Source organism: Trichomycterus rosablanca, chromosome 4 (genome assembly GCF_030014385.1).
Source record: "Trichomycterus rosablanca isolate fTriRos1 chromosome 4, fTriRos1.hap1, whole genome shotgun sequence".
Lineage (NCBI taxonomy): Eukaryota > Metazoa > Chordata > Actinopteri > Siluriformes > Trichomycteridae > Trichomycterus > Trichomycterus rosablanca.
This window is the reverse complement of record NC_085991.1, coordinates 12,928,165-12,938,178: the sequence shown is the minus strand read 5'-3', so window position 1 is coordinate 12,938,178 and position 10,014 is coordinate 12,928,165. Positions and strand designations below refer to the sequence as shown.

The 10,014-nt window shown below is 44.7% G+C and overlaps 1 non-coding gene across 1 annotated transcript; it reads right to left on the bottom strand.

Annotated features, from left to right (window-relative positions):
* Positions 1-8,657: 8,657 nt before the first annotated feature.
* Positions 8,658-8,729, bottom strand: trnap-ugg (transfer RNA proline (anticodon UGG)). The gene has a single exon. It is a non-coding gene; the product is annotated as a tRNA-Pro (tRNA).
* Positions 8,730-10,014: the final 1,285 nt, after the last annotated feature.

The window sequence follows — 10,014 nt, the reverse complement described above, 5'->3', positions numbered from 1 at the left end:
TTGTAGAAATATTTTGGCCAGGAGTGATCAGGATTCCCATGAGAAGGCCAAGCTTTATACCGCTGTCTTACAGAGATATTTAACTATTGCTAAACATAGTGATATGGAGACCAACACTTTAACATTGTCATTACCACCCATGGATAATGTTAATAATGAAACAAATGTTATTGATCAGACTGATGACAAAAATTCTGTAATAAGTGATGATCTTAGAAATGTACCTTCACCAAGCAGTGGAATGTTCAGTATGTTTTAGATCAAATGTCTAAGTCAGAAGATGTGTTTTCCTGGAATGAATCAGGAGAATTTGTCTTAAATGGACGCCCAAACCCTGGGTCGCATATTCTGGACCACACAGGGTAAGCGATGATTGTAGACCTCAGGGTTGGGATGAGACATTGGGGCAAGTGAAAACATTGTGCTAAAGCTTGCACAAGTTATTCATGGTGCTGTCAATCACTTGCTGTACTTTGACAACTGGTTTTTCCTCCTTGGATTTGTTTGTTGCTCTTGCAAAAAAATGGGATACCAGCCCTTGGGACTGTGCAGCAAAGTTGCCTGCAAGGGTGCAGTTTCAGTGCAGACACAGAAATGAAGAAGGGAAGAGGGACATTTGAAGAGCAACAAGTTGTTGTAGACAATGTGGAAATAAGAGCAGTCAAATGGTTTGACAACAGAGGGGTGATCGTTGCCAGCACTTTTGCCAGTGCCCAGCCTGTTTCTGACATAGAAAGATGGGATAGAAAGTTGAAACAGAAAGTGTCTGTGGAATTCCCAAGCATCATCAGCCTGTAAAAAAGGTTCATGGGTGGCGTTGATGCTCTTGATGCACTGATTGCATATTACCGCATCCACATAAAGTCAAAAAAGTACTAGCATAGGTTCTTTTTTCACTTTGTGGATATGGTCATTGTCAACAGCTGGTTGTTGTATCGACGTGATAGTGAGTCACTGGGTGTTCCAAGAAGTAAGCAAAAGGAATTTGCTTGATTTCAGAACATCTATTGCACAGGCACTGTGCATGCAAGGCAAAGATCTGTCAAAGAAGAAGAGGGGGCGACCTTCATCGGATGTTGAAAGGGAGTTTGAAAAGAAGAAACGTCGAGGTCCAGCTAGGGCTATTCCAACACAGGAAGTCAGTACAGATGCTGTGGGTCACTGGCCAGTGGTTAAAAGTGAGCGGCAACGCTGCAAACTCCCAAATTGTAAGGGCCACACTGTTTTTAAATGTTTAAAGTGTAATGTTCACCTGTGCCTCAATAAAAACAAAAACTGCTTTCGTGAATTCCATGAGTAAGACTGTTTCTTGCAAAGGTAGTTCAAGTTAAGTTCAGTTCAAAGACAGTTCAAGTTCAGTTCCAAGACAGTTCAAAGACAGTTCAAGTTCAGTTCAGTTCCAAGACAGTTCAAGTTCAGTTCCAAGACAGTTCAAAGACAGTTCAAGTTCAGTTCCAAGACAGTTCAAAGACAGTTCAAGTTCAGTTCCAAGATAGTTCAAGTTCAGTTCCAAGACAGTTCAAAGACAGTTCAATTTCAGTTTCAAGACAGTTCAAGTTCAGTTCCAAGACAGTTCAAAGACAGTTCAAGTTCAGTTCAAAGATAGTTTAAGTTAAGTTCAAAGACAGTTCCATGACAGTTCAAGTTCAGTTCAAAGATAGTTCAAAGACAGTTCAAAGACACTTCACTCTCCACATCAATAAAGTCTAAATACCTAAGATAGGAAAATGTTTTATTACTGTTTTTTACCATTTTACTATTTTATGCCTGTTTACCATTTATGCCTGTTGTCGCTAATTTGCAACATACCTAAATTTATATCTATTTTACGTGCTATAGACAAATTAACAATCTCCACTTAATGTAGCCTCAGCTTAAAAGCAAAAACACAAATAACTATTTTTTTTTCATATAATTGTAAATAAATTCAGGCATTAAGGGGTTAATTGCTCCTTAAACAACATTCCTGAAAAGATGCATTGCCAGGCAGCATGTGCAGAATTAAAAGCAGCACAAGGTCATGCAAGCAACAAGAAATACTGTTTTGTCTGCAAAAAGCCACAGTCCAAACTTGCTCGGCATTTCCTTTCCCTTCCCAAAGGTAAAAAAAAACAAAAAATAATGCTGGAAAAGCTTAGAAACAAGGGCAATTTTCAACATAATAGTGATATAATATCGCAGGGATTGGGATATTTAAAAGTGAAACAGAAGTCCCGAACCAAGGGTGATTCAACTAAATATGAATTCTGCATATATTGTAGTGGCATGTTTGACAGGAAGGAACTATGGAGGCACGCAAGGAGATGTCATCGCAGGCCTGACTCAGATGAAGAACCTCATGGCAAGATGTGAATCCTTGGATTAGGTGCAGCATGCTCTTCATTGGTGCAGAACATATCAGAGGGAGTTTGGAGAATGTTGAGAAACATGAATCAGGATGAGGTCACAGCAAGTGTGAGAAATGACTACTGCATTTTACAGTTGGCCCTGTTTAGCAAACATGGCCATGATACTACTAAACATGAATATGTCAGACAAAAACTCTGTGACCCTTCGCAACAAAGCATCTATTCATAACTTGGAAGAAGCAATTAAACCAGCCAATTTTGATAAGTTGATCTTGTGTGTTAAGGAAACAGCAGGATATAATCAGGAGAGGAACACCTATAGTTCACCAAGCCTTGCACTAAACTTGGGTACTCCTTGCACAAAGTCTGTGATATAGTTCACTGCAGAGCACTGATGTCAGATGATGATGAGCTGAAGAAATCGGCCAAAGCATTTGAGAAGCTTCTTGAATCAAAATGGTCTGAAAACGTTTCTGCCCGTGCCCTGACAACTTTGCAGGAAAGCAAATTCAATAAACCCTCAACAATTCCTCTGACCAAGGATGTGCAGAAATTGCACAAACACCTTGAGTACGAGGCACAACATGCAATCAGTGAATTCAGGAAGATTCCATCACCAGGTGCATATGCCGAGCTAGCCAAGATCACGTTAACACTGGTGATCTTATTCAACAGAAGGCGTGCTGGAGAGGTGTCCAAAATGACGCTTGCGAATTTTTTAAGCCGTGATCAAGCAAAAGTCTATGATGATGTTGCTCAGGGGCTTACGAAATTGGAAAAGAATCTCTGCCAGCATTTTAGCAGAGTTGAGTTGAAGGACAAACGAGGACGCAGGGTCGCTGTTCTCCTTACCCCAGATATGGTGCAAGCACTCACAATAATTGCTGAAAAATGACAGGAGTGTCATGTTCCTAGAGAAAATATTTTCCTTTTTGGGATTCCCAAATGCTCAAGTCATTATAGGGGACAAGACTGCCTTCGACATTTTGCTGGTGACTGTGGTGCATAAAATCCTGAACACCTTAGATCAACTCAACTGAGGAAACAAGTGGCTACAGTTTCACAGGTCCTGAATTTAAAGAACAATGAACTTGACCAGCTGGCTGACTTCATGAGTCATGATATCAGGATTCACAGAGAATATTACCACCTTCCAGAATCCACAGTGCAAGTGGCCAAAATTTCTAAGCTGTTGATTGCCATGGAAAAAGGGCAGCTTGTTAGAATCCGCGCTTCACTCGCCCCGCTCTTACCTGTTTATTTTTGTTTTCCTCGGCTGTTAATTTCATCTGTACTCCCCACCTGTTTTTGCTGTTAGTTCCGTTTCTCCTCCACTTTTATTTTCTCTGTTTCTTTCACGTTTAGGTCCGACTGTCAGTTTTGTTGTAGTTAGAGTTTGCGTGTGTTTTTGTCTGTCTGGCTCCCTTCTCCCCCCAGCGGCTTGGAGCGGTACTGTTCCCGGAGAACGCAGTGGAAGCCAATCAATGGATCGCTGGAGGGCGGACCTTACTCACCTGTGCCTCATTTTCCACCTCATCAACCACTGCATTTAAACGCCGGCTTTTTCACAGCTCGTCGCCAGATTGTCTGCTTGCCACCGCGGTACCGTGACGTCTGACTCCTGAACAACACATTATTTTGCGAGTTCATTATCTTGTAGCAGTTCAAGCTCTTAAACTCTGTTGTTTTTTCCTGCTGTCTGCAGCCCAGCGATTCCCATACCACCTGGCTTCCCTGCATGTCTGTCGTCTCCTGGACTTGGCTCCTTCGCTCCTTGTACCCTGTTCCACCCCTACCTGCCTTTTCGTCTTTCTGGACCCCGGACTGCTTGGGACGCCTTCCCTCACACCTGGACGAACACCACCGCTCCTCAGCCCACATCTCAGACCCCCTGCACCTTCTACCTCCAGCCCCAGCTGCTTCCCCAGTGTTCTCTGTTGATTGGTTCATTTATTATTTTTCCTTTGTTTTTGTTATTTCCAATGAAGACCCATCCCCTACTTGTGGTCCTGACCATTTTTGTGCACCCATTTTGGGGTTCCCCTTTGCTCGGGTTCTCTTGTAGCCTTCGTAAAAGTACAATCTGGCCAATATGGAACGCTCGGATGCACAAACAGGCGAGGACCCTACTGTGGGGATGGTCCTGAGTCGCCACAACCAGATGTTGGAGACATTCACTCAGCGGCTTGCGGACCTGACCCAACAGGTGGTATGTTTAAGCCCTCCTAACCCTGTTCCTTCCGCTGACCCTCTGCGAACCCAGAGGTCCCTCTGGAGACACCCATCCCCAATCCCGAACCTTTTCATCGGGACCTGGATAGGTGCCAAGGCTTCCTGTTCCAGTGCCAGTCCATTTTCCATCAGCGCCCCACCACGTTCGCTACTAATGCCAGTAAGGTGGCTTTCATCATTGGTCACCCGAGGGGCAGAGCCCTCTCCTGGGCCGAGGCAGTTCAATCCCAGGTGGACCCTCGGGCGGGGTCGTTCTCTGACTTCCCTGCCCATTTCAAAACTGTGTTTGACCACCTGGACCATTCAGGGAGCGCCTCCGCTCGTCTGTTCTCCCTGCGTTAGGGTTCCCGGTCCGTAGCAGAATACTCAATTGAGTTTTGGATTTTGGCTGCCGACTTTGGGTGGAATGAGGAGGCTCTTCAGGAGGCTTTCCAGAGGGGCCTTATCGATTCCATGAGGGACGAGTTGGCGGTAAGGGAGGATAGTCCAGACCTTTACTCCCTGTTCGCTCCCTGGCGATCCGCCTGGACAACCACCTTTGCGGCCAGCGCTGTGGCATGGTTGTTCGGTTCCTCTCCAGGCCCTCGTGGACTCGGGTGCTGAAAACAACCTGCTCGACGAGGGGCTGGCGGCCCAGGCAGGGTGCACCCTAGAACCCCTGGATCCCCCAGTCACCGTGTGTGCCCTGGATGGACAAATCATTGCCCGGGTTACCTACCGCACCACGCCTTTGACCCTTGTCCTCTCGGGGAACCACCAGGAGACGCTCTTATTCGCTGTAATCAAGGCCCCCCAGACCCCCATAGTCCTGGGCTACCTTTGGTTGGCGTGCCACATTTCCCATATCGACTGGACCCTAGGACGAGTGGTGGTTTGGAGCGATTTCTGCCATGCCAACTGTCTGGTCTCAGCCATTCCACAGCCTGGGGACAAAGCTTGCACGACTCCTCCTGCAGAAACTACTGACCTCTTCAACGTGCCCTAGGAGTACTATTACCTCCGTGAGGTTTTACGGAGAGACCATGCCCAGTCCCTACCCCCTCACCGACCCTATGATTGCGCTATTGATCCGCTGCCAGGCGCCCCACTGCCTACCAGCCGGCTGTACAACCTTTCTCGTGCCTCCTTCTTTGTGGAGGAAAAGGACAAGACCCTGCAGCCATGTATTGATTATAGGGTTCTAAATCAAATCACCATTAAGAACCGTTACCCCCTGCCCCTGATATCCTCAGCTTTTGAACCCCTGCAGGGGGCCACAGTGTTCACCAAGCTCGATCTACACAATGCATATCATCTGGTGTGGATCCGGAAGGGTGATGAATGGAAGACAGCATTCAACACCCCATTGGGGCACTTCAAGTACCTTGTGATGTCATTTGGGTTGTGCAATGCCCCTGGGGTGTTTTAGGCACTGGTGAACAACGTGCTCAGGGACTTCCTTAACCTATTTGTGTTTGTATACATAGATGACATTCTCATATTTTCCATGTCTCAGGAGGAACACAGAGCACATGTCCGCCAGGTCCTCTTGCAGCTCCTTTGCTTTTCGTGAAGGTCGGAAAAGTGTGAGTTTCGCGTAGACTCTGTAGAATTCCAGGGAGTGATTCTCGAGAGCGGCCGGGTCAGGGCCGACCCCCACAAGATTTGTGCGGTGACCGAGTGGCCTACTCCCACCTCGCGTAAGGAGCACCAACGCTTCCTAGGGTTCGCCAACTTCTACAGGCGGTTCATCCGCAATTACAGCCAGGTCACGGCACCCATCACTCGCCTTACCTCCACCAAGATCCCATTTACCTGGCCCCCGGAGGCTGAAGAAGCCTTCTCCCGGCTCAAGGCACTGTTTACATCCGCCCCATCCTCATTCAACAGGACCCCGACAGGCAGTTTATCGTGGAGGTCGATGCGTCTGAAACTGGGGTGGGGGCAGTCCTATCCCAGCGGGCGGGGCCCAATAACCGTTTGCACCCCTGTGCCTTCTTCTCCTTTCGCCTATCCCCAGCCGAGGCCAACTACGACGTCGGCGACCGCAAGCTGCTGGCTGTGAAACTGGCCTTGGAGGAGTGGAGGCACTGGCTGGAGGGGGCCGCTCAGCCCTTTGTCGTCTGGATGGATCATAAGAATCTGTCTTACGTCCAGGCGGCAAAGAGGCTGAACTCTCGGCAGGCTAGATGGGTGCTTTTCTTTGGCCGGTTTGACTTTATGATGACCTACTGGCCCAGGTCACGTAATGTCATGCCGCACGCCCTCTCGTTAGTTTTTTCACAGAGGAAGCTCCAGCCTGCCCTGGAACCATTCTTCCGCCCAGCCGGGTCATTGGACTACTCACGTGGGACATTCACAGGATTGTCACCGAGGTGCATGTACAGGAGCCAGATCCCAGGACAGGACCCCAAACCCACCTTTTCGTCCCAGCCACAGCTCGCTCCCCCGCCCTGCAATGGGCCCATGGATCCCGCATTGCCTGCCATCCCGGAAGTGGCCGCACACTGTCGCTTTTAAAAAGACACTTTTGGTGGCCATCCATGGAGGCTGATGTTAAGGAGTTCGTGGCCGCCTGCACAACCTGCAGGGCTACTACACCCACTTCCAGCCCCGGGTTGCCCATGGTCCCACATAGCGTTAGATTTCGTCACCGCTCTACCTGAATCAAACGGGAATACGGTGATCCTATCCATGGTGGACCAGTTCTCCAAGGCTGTGCACTTTGCGGCCCTGCCCAAGCTCCCTACAGCCTTCCAAACGGCCGAGCTATTAATTAATCTGGTGTTCCGCATGCATGGGATCAACCCGGTCGGCGGACCGCCATTGGAGACCTGGCCCTACCTATGCTCCCGGTCAGGCCGTGTGGCTATCCACCACTAATATAGTTTATTAGTATATCCAAGTAACTTTATTTTACATTAAATTTATTTTAAATTAAAGTAATTTTATTTATTTATTTATTTATTTTAAGAGCATGCTTGGATTCACAGAACTTTGAGAACCAACTACTTCTGAACTAAATAAGACATTCTGGGTCTCTTCTTAGATGTTGTTTGACTGAGTGGACTTAAGTGTAAAATCTAAGCTGCTTTTGTGTGATGGTGCTTGTGTACCTCCAACTTAAAAAAAGATATCCTGTTCACTAAACTGAATATGAAATGAATTTTCTTAAATTACTTTTACTTTTTTACTTGAAGTACATTTACGGTGATGTACTTTTATAATTCTACTTGAGTAAAAAATGTTATGCATACTTCAACTTTACTTGAGTAATTATTCTACCAGATTACTAGTACTTTTACTTAGGTAAGGAACTTGTGTACTTCTGCCACCTCTCACCCAAAGCGAGAATCATACGCCTAGACCAACGCTGCGTGACTGACCGTTAAAACTGTTTTCTGGTTGAGCTAGGAAGTGAATTCAGTGCTTTCATGACAAAACTCAAGGCATAGAATGATTGAAACTATTTAAAGAGTGAAAACATGAAACATATTTTAAGGCTGGAAATAATAATAACTGGTTTCAATTAGTTAACTGTAAAATCTTGGATTTTAACAAGACACCTCTCGAAAACCGTTTCATTTCCATTTGCACACTGGGATTAGAACCTGAAGAGGCAGTTGATAAATTAAACGTGGTTAAACAAGGGCTCGTCCGGGATTTGAATCCGGGACCTCTCACACCCTAAGTGAGAATCATACCCCTAGACCAACGAGCCAACCAGGACAATTGCCAGGATTTCTTTGACCTCCTATGCTTAGCATCAAAACCATGTTGGAAGTTTATTCATGACTAAACAAATTTCAGTGCAGAGCTTCATTAAAGCATTTCTAACAGTTTAAGCATGAGGTGTCATTAAAGACTCGCTTTGTCAGATTAAAAGACTTGGAAGCATTTGACAGGAGCTGTGTGCAGTCCCACTGACTTTATGCTGCACACTGTTTACGTTATGTATCATGTTTATCCACCCAAACTGTACAATACAAACGTTGTGACGCTGTCTTTAATCGGTTAGTTATACAAGAGATTTTACAACATTTACATTACCATGATATTTTATCTTGGTATAGTTCAATGAAGCATTCGACTAAACAAGGGCTCGTCCAGGATTTGAACCAGGGACCTCTCGCACCCAAAGTGAGAATCATACCCCTAGACCAACGAGCCAGCAGGAACAAGAGTATTTGTGTTACTTTGATCTGCATGACTGATCTTGTCTGGTTGAGCTGGTAAGTGTGGTCGGTGCTTGCATTACAAAACTATCAAAACCTCCAGTATCAGTACATAGACTGGTTATAACCTCTTTTTAAAGAGTTGAAACATGAACTGTCATGACTAGGAAGCATTTGAAAGCTTTGTGCTGTTTTCATAAAGTACCTTTGTAACCCGATGTAATTAGACAGAATTTACATGTTTACCAATTTAATGCCACCTTTGCTTTCTAATTGCACACTGTGATACATTTTGAAGAGACATTTTGATAAGTCAACATTATTTAGTGAAAGAGCAGGGGATTAAAGAAGGGATCCACCCGGATTTTATCAGGAAACCTACACAACCTTCACTTTTGCAGGATAAACGTTTTTAATGACTCATTAGTAAATCGTTACACAACACCCTGTCAATAAATCTGTATTTTTACGTTTCTGTTGAGGAGATGCGTCTCACTTTAAGTTGTTTACAAAAATTTAGCAAGCCAAAACTTGCATGTTTGCTAATAGACGCCGGAGAAAATCACCCAAGAATGAGCCAATCAAAAATAAGCAAAGAAATAACTTTACACAGCTAAACATGTTTTTGTGATTGATTCAGAGATATTTTTAAAAATAGCTGTTGGGTCCGTGTACCTTTGGTCATTCCTTTTTCACTTCAAAAACCAAAACTGAACAACGGGAAAATGGGGCACTTTTTGAAATTTTTCGTTTCAAGATCAAAAATCAAATAACAAACAAACAGAAATTTAAAAAATGAGCTGCATTTTAATTTTCCGACATCAACATTTTCTATCAGTTTAACCAGAAATAAACGCACAAGCGTGTACATGTGCTGACATGCGTATATTTGCTTCATAAGCAAATGCTTCATATTTGCTTCAGTTTAAATTAAGCAAGTGTTGAGAAGACAGAGCAAAAAGTAGTAATAACGTGACGACACGTCCCCTGTTCTGACTTTTGTGTCTGACGTACTTTTCCCATGCTCTTGTAAATCACACAAGAACTATTTTAAGAAAAAATAATTTTGTTTTCTAACATCTCATCGTGTCATAATATTAAAATTTACATTAATATTTTTTTTTCTGTGTAGGATTCAATTCATACATAACTAATCGTACATGTCACTGTGTAACTATTACAACAATTAATGCATTTTAATCAGCTTTCTGCTTCATGCACTTTTTAGACGCTCCCTTAGTTTGCTATGACTAGCTCGCATTTAAGAAATAGTTTTAACT